The sequence below is a fragment of the Saccopteryx bilineata genome, chromosome 2, assembly GCF_036850765.1.
Source record: "Saccopteryx bilineata isolate mSacBil1 chromosome 2, mSacBil1_pri_phased_curated, whole genome shotgun sequence".
Lineage (NCBI taxonomy): Eukaryota > Metazoa > Chordata > Mammalia > Chiroptera > Emballonuridae > Saccopteryx > Saccopteryx bilineata.
This window is the reverse complement of record NC_089491.1, coordinates 375,949,225-375,955,391: the sequence shown is the minus strand read 5'-3', so window position 1 is coordinate 375,955,391 and position 6,167 is coordinate 375,949,225. Positions and strand designations below refer to the sequence as shown.

Here is a 6,167-nt window from a genome sequence, read left to right as displayed (position 1 = left end):
GATAACTTTAAATATCCCCCAAATCAGTGGTAGGACTCAGCCAGTTCACACTGGTTCAGCAGAACCGATACCTAATATTTTGTTGAGTTCAGAGAACTGCTTATTAAAATGACACTTGTAATCAAGGTTCTCTCCAAGGTGGGCACCTGGGCAACTGCCCAATGTGGAAATTACAAATTTACATTCTTTACTCTTTTTTTATTATAAATAAATTTTTTATTAATTTTAATGGGGTGACATCAATAAATCAGGGTACATATATTCAAAGAAAACATGTCCAGGTTATCTTGTCATTCAGTTATGTTTCATACCCATCACCCAAAGTCAGATTGTCCTCCGTCACTTTCTATCTAGTTTTCTTTGTGCCCCTCCCCCTCCCCCTCCCCCTCTCCCTCCTTCCCTCCTCCCCCATAACCACCACACTCTTGTCCATGTCTCTTAGTCTCATTTTTATGTCCCACCAATGTATGGAATCATGAAGTTCTTGTTTTTTTCTGATTTACTTATTTCACTCCCTATAATGTTATCAAGATCCCACCATTTTGTTGTAAATGATCCGATGTCATAATTTCTTATGGCAGAGTAGTATACCATGGTGTATATGTGCCACATCTTCTTTATCCAGTCTTCTTTTTTTTTTTTTTTTACAGTGATTAAAGCCTTTAAGCAAACTCTTGGCCAATACAGCAAGAATCCATAAAAGAGTAGTGTCTTTAACATGTTCACCAAGTCGAAGTTGGCACCAACACCATTCCAAATCCTTGCAAATGCAACCCAACCCCAGTTCAGTCCATTAGGAGCTGTCACAAGGAGCAGGAGTCCAGGAAAAGTCCATATCCAGGAAAAGTTTGCATGGCACTGGAATTGTTGTCATAATTCTATACTTTGCAGCTCACGTCCAAGTCCCAATGACTGCTGCTCCTAGCTGGTAGACTGGAAAAGCCATCTGCAGCATGTGTGGAGATGGAGTTTCTGTTCTCCTCTGCCTAGAGAAATGAGACCAGGTTGCTTTTCCCTGGAGCTCTGCAACTGTGGCGTGGTAAAGAGAACCTTGGGATACACTAAGCTGGGTGGCAAAGGTAAATTCATAATAGAAGTTGGCAAAAGGGGGAAAGAGAGCTCTAAATTAGGAGTAGGTCCCAGCCTGAGATATGAGTGGGGCATTGAGGTAGGAGGAATAAAGGAAACACTATATATTAAACAAAGCAGCAGAAAATAGGACTATCAACACCCACAACAGAGATCTTCAAGGGAAGAATAAAAAACCTGACTATTCAGGCAAGACATAGTTAAGTGGCCTTTGTGCAAATGAGATCAGTTTACCTGCTTCTTGGAAGAAATACCCTAGGCTCGTTTTTCATGTTCATCTGCTCAACAGTGTGTTCGAAACACCTGTAGTAATGTTCATTCTGTCCATAGGTAAAAAAAGATTGCAAGTGAGGATGCCAATCAAGAAGCAATATAGAAATATCTTCTTTTTTTTTTTTTTTGATGGAGAAAGAGAGTTAGAGAGAGGGACAGATAGGGACAGACAGACAAGAAGGAAGAGAGATGAGAAGCATCAATTCTTTGTTGTAGTACCTTAGCTGTTCATCGATTGCTTTCTCATGTGTGCTTTGACTGGGAGGCTACAGCAGAGCAAGTGACCCCTTGCTCAAGCCAGCGACCTTGGGCTTCAAACCAGCAACCTTTGGCCTCAAGCCAGCAACCCTGTGCTCAAGCTGGATGAGCGCACACTCAAGCTGGGACCTCAGGGTTTTGAACCTGGGTCTTACTCATCCCAGTCTGACGCTCTATCCGCTGCACCATTACCCGGTCAGGCACAATATGGAAATACCTTAAATAACCATTCTATTGTTTTTTTTTTCAGGTATTATTTAATGTTTTCATTAATATTTTAAAACTTTTATAATCTAGTTTTTTGTACCTTTTTATTGTTCTTATCTAAGTATTAAATGCATGAAATAATAAACTACATTTCAGTATATATATATTTTATACTTAAAACAGTCATTAGGGCAGAGAACTGGTTGGTAAATTATTTGAATCCCACCACTGCCCCAAATGTTTAGAAATTAAGTAATCCTTTAAATAACCCATGAGGCCAAAGAAGAAACCACAATAAAAATTATAAAATATTTTGAACGAATGATAATGAGATACAGCTAAAATGATGCTTAAAGAGAAATTTAGAGACATAAATTTATATATTAGAAAAAAAAGAATGGATACAAATCAATTATTTAAGCATCCATTTGAAGAAGCTTTTAAAAAAGAAAAAGAAAAGCAATTATACCTTTCTCCCCCAAAATAGTAGAAGGAAAGAAACATTAAAGACAAGAATAGAAATCAACCTGACCGGCCCTGGCCGGTTGGCTCAGCAGTAGAGTGTCGGCCTGGCGTGTGGAGGACCCGGGTTCGATTCCCGGCCAGGGCACATAGGAGAAGCACCCATTTGCTTCTCCGCCCCCCCCTCCTTCCTCTCTGTCTCTTTCTTGCCCTCCCGCAGCCAAGGCTCCATTGGAGCAAAGATGGCCCGGGCGCTGGGGATGGCTCCTTGGCCTCTGCCCCAGGCGCTAGAGTGGCTAGAGTGGCTCTGGTCTCGGCAGAGCGACCTCCCAGAGGGGCAGAGCATCACCCCCTGATGGACAGAGCGTCGCCCCTGGTGGGCATGCCGGGTGGATCCCTGTCGGGCACTGTCTCTCTCCGTTTCCAGCTTCAGAAAAATACACACACACACACACACAAAAAAAATCAGCCTGACCAGGCGGTGGTGCAGTGGATAGAGCGTCAGACTGGGATGCGGAGGACCCAGGTTTGAGACCCCGAGGTCGCCAGCTTGAGCATGGGCTCATCTGGTTTGAGCAAAGCTCACCAGCTTGGACCCAAGGTCACTGGCTTAAGCAAGGGGTTACTCGGTCTGTTGAAGGCCCACGGTCAAGGCACATATTAGAAAGCAATCAATGAACAACTAAGGTGTCCCAACGAAAAACTGATGATTGATGCTTCTCATCTCTCTCCCTTCCTGTCCGTCTGTCCCTATCTATCCCTCTCTCTGACTCTCTTTCTGTCTCTGAAAAAATAAAGACAAAAAAAGTAGAAATCAACAAAATAAAAAATAAAAATTCAGTAATATCAACAAAGCCAAAAATTGGTTTTTTTAAAAAGGCTCCTAAAAAAACCTTTTTTAAAAAAAACCTAGCAAAAAAGAGGAGAGAAAGAGAGAATGAACAAATAGCTAACAGTAAGAATAAAAATTGAAACATCACTGCCTGACCTGTAGTGGCACAGTGCAAAGAGCATCAACCTAGGACTCTGAGGACCCAGGTTCCAGACCCTGAGGTCACCAGCTTGAGCACAGGCTCATTTGGCTTGAGTGCCCAAGGTCACTAGCTTGAGCAAGGGTTTTGTAGAGGCCCCCAATCAAAGCACATATGAGAAGCAATCAATGAACAATTAAAGTGCTGCAACTAGGAATTGGTGCTTCATCATCTCTCTCTCTCTTTTTCTCTCTTGCAAAAATAAAAAAAAGAGAAAGGGGAAACATTACTACAGATCCTACAGATATTAAAAAGATAATAAGAGGATATTACAAACAACTTTATGTCAACAATTGAAAATCTACATAACATGGGCAATTCATTTAAAACCCTCAATTTACCCAAAATGTTACAATATCCAAAAATGTCACAAGAATATTCTAATTTTTGAGATCACAGTAGGTAGGCCTGTATCTGTTAAAGAAATTGAGTCCTTAATTTAAAATCTTCCCACGGAGAAACCTCCAGGCCCAGATGGCTTCACTAGTAAATTCTTCCAAATATTCAAGGGTGAAATATAAAACTTACACAAAGAACTCTCTCCACTTCATTGTATGAGGCCATTAGAACTTTGATATCAAAACATGATAAAAACATTACAAAGAGGCCCTGGCCGGTTGGCTCAGTGGTAGCGCGTCAGCCTGGCGTGCAGAAGTCCCGGGTTCGATTCCCGGCCGGGGCACACAGGGGAGGCGCCCATCTGATTCTCCACCCCTCCCCCTCTCCTTCCTCTCTGCCTCTCTCTTCCCCTCCTGCAGCCGAGGCTCCAATGGAGCAAAGATGGCCCGGGCACTGGGGATGGCTCCTCGGCCTCTGTCCCAGGAGCTAGAGTGGCTCTGGTTGCAACAAAGCGATGCTCCGGAGGGGCAGAGCATCGCCCCCTGGTGGGCATGCCGGGTGGATCCCGGTCGGGCGCATGTGGGAGTCTGTCTGACTGCCTCCCCGTTTCCAACTTCAGAAAAATACAAAAAAAATAAAAAGAAAATTAAACAATGTTTTTCATCTTTTTACCAGAATAAAGCACAAAGCCATGTGATTATCTCAATAGATGCAGAAGAAGAATTTGAAAAAATCTGGCACCCATTCTTAATTTTTAAGAAAGAAATCTTTTAGTAAAGTAGGAAAAGAAGGAAATATCCTTAAGTGGATAAGTGCCAAAATATCAAAAGCTTTCACCTGACACAGAAAACAAGACAAACCTTGCGGTCGCCAGCTTAAGCTCAAGGTTGCTGACTTGAGCAAGAGGTCACTGGCTCTGCTGGAGCCCCCCCACAACACTGGTCAGGTCAAGGCACATCTGAGAAGCAATCAGCAAATAACTAAAGTGCTGCAACTATGAGTTGATGCTTCTTATCTCTCTCCCTTTCTCTGTCTCTTGCTAAAAAAAATATATATATATCATAATATAACAGTGTATATACATAAAAATATATATATTGTGTATATAGGTCAACTTAGTTAATAGTATTGATCAAATCTTCTGTTTTTATTGATTTTCTGTCCACTTTTTTTTGTGTGTATTTTTCTGCTCTGCCCATCTGGGGTGTTGTTCCATTGCAACTGGAACCATTTTTTTAGCTTCGGAGGTGGAGGCCATGGAGCCATCCTCAGTGCCAGGGCCAATTTTGTTCCAATAGAGCCTTGGCTACGGGAGGGGAAGAGAGAGACAGAGAGAAAGGAGAGGGGGAAGGGTGGAGAAGCAGATGGGCGCTTCTCCTGTGTGCCCTGGCCTGGAATTGAACCTGGGACTTCCACACACAGGGCCGATGCTCTACCACTGAGCCAACTGGCCAGGGCCACGTCCACTTCTTTTATCAATTACTGAGAGGGGCATTAAAATCTCTGACTGTACTTGTGAATATGTCTATTTCTCCTTGCAGTTCTCAGTTTTTGCTTTATGCATTTTGAAGCTTTGTTATTAGGTGAATAGACCCTTAGAATTATGTCCTCTTGTTGAAATGACCCTTTCATCATGATATAATGGCCCTCTTTATCCTTTGTAATAATCTTTGCTCTGAAATCTATTTTGCCTGATGTTAAAAGATCCCATTTGATTAGTGTTAGCGTGACACAGCCTATATTAATATAGCCACTCCAGTATTCTTTTGATTCATATTAGCACGGTATATCTTTTCCTTTTTACCTACCTGTGTCTTTATTTTTAAAGTGGGCTTCTTGTTTGATTTGAGCCAGGGGTCATCTCTGAGATAGAGGCCCAGCCCTGGTGACATGAGCCCTGAGAACGGGAAGAATTGGTGTATCCGGGGACTTTGTGGGCAGCCCTTCCTTGGAGAAACTGGCACAGGACTGGTGCTGCAGAAAACATTCTTGGTGGTGTGACCAAAATTCAGTTTGGCAGCATTTTAAGAACAACGTGAGCCTGCTGGCATTTGGCCTTGTTTTTCTAGCAGACCACGTCAGAATCCTGTCCAGCGGTAGTTCTCACCCTGAAGGTGCTTCTTGTGCCAGGGAATATTGGGGACATTTTTGGTTGTTAGGACCCATAGAGGGTGCAGTAAGGATCTAGTAGGATCAAGACCAGGGCTTCTGTGGAGCATCTTACAATGCACAGGACAGGATGGTCCAGCCAAAAATGTCAACAGGGCCGAGGTAATGAAACTTCTCTTAAGCCTGGTCCAGCAAAATGTGGCCTAACTGGTACATGAGAACTTCAGATTTTAAATGGGCTTACATTTAAATCAGTCTTCCCTTTTTAGCTGTCCTTTAATTGGGTTGTCTACTCTAGACCATGTGTATTGATTGTGAGTATTCACACGGTTGAGTTTCAATCGACCATCGTGGTTGCCCAGCTCTGAGTTAGCCCTCCTGTGCTGTGGCCCGGAAACA

At 42.8% G+C, this 6,167-nt stretch overlaps 1 non-coding gene across 1 annotated transcript; it reads right to left on the bottom strand.

Annotated features, from left to right (window-relative positions):
* Positions 1–5,041: 5,041 nt before the first annotated feature.
* TRNAT-UGU (transfer RNA threonine (anticodon UGU)) lies at positions 5,042–5,117 on the bottom strand. The gene has a single exon. It is a non-coding gene; the product is annotated as a tRNA-Thr (tRNA).
* Positions 5,118–6,167: the final 1,050 nt, after the last annotated feature.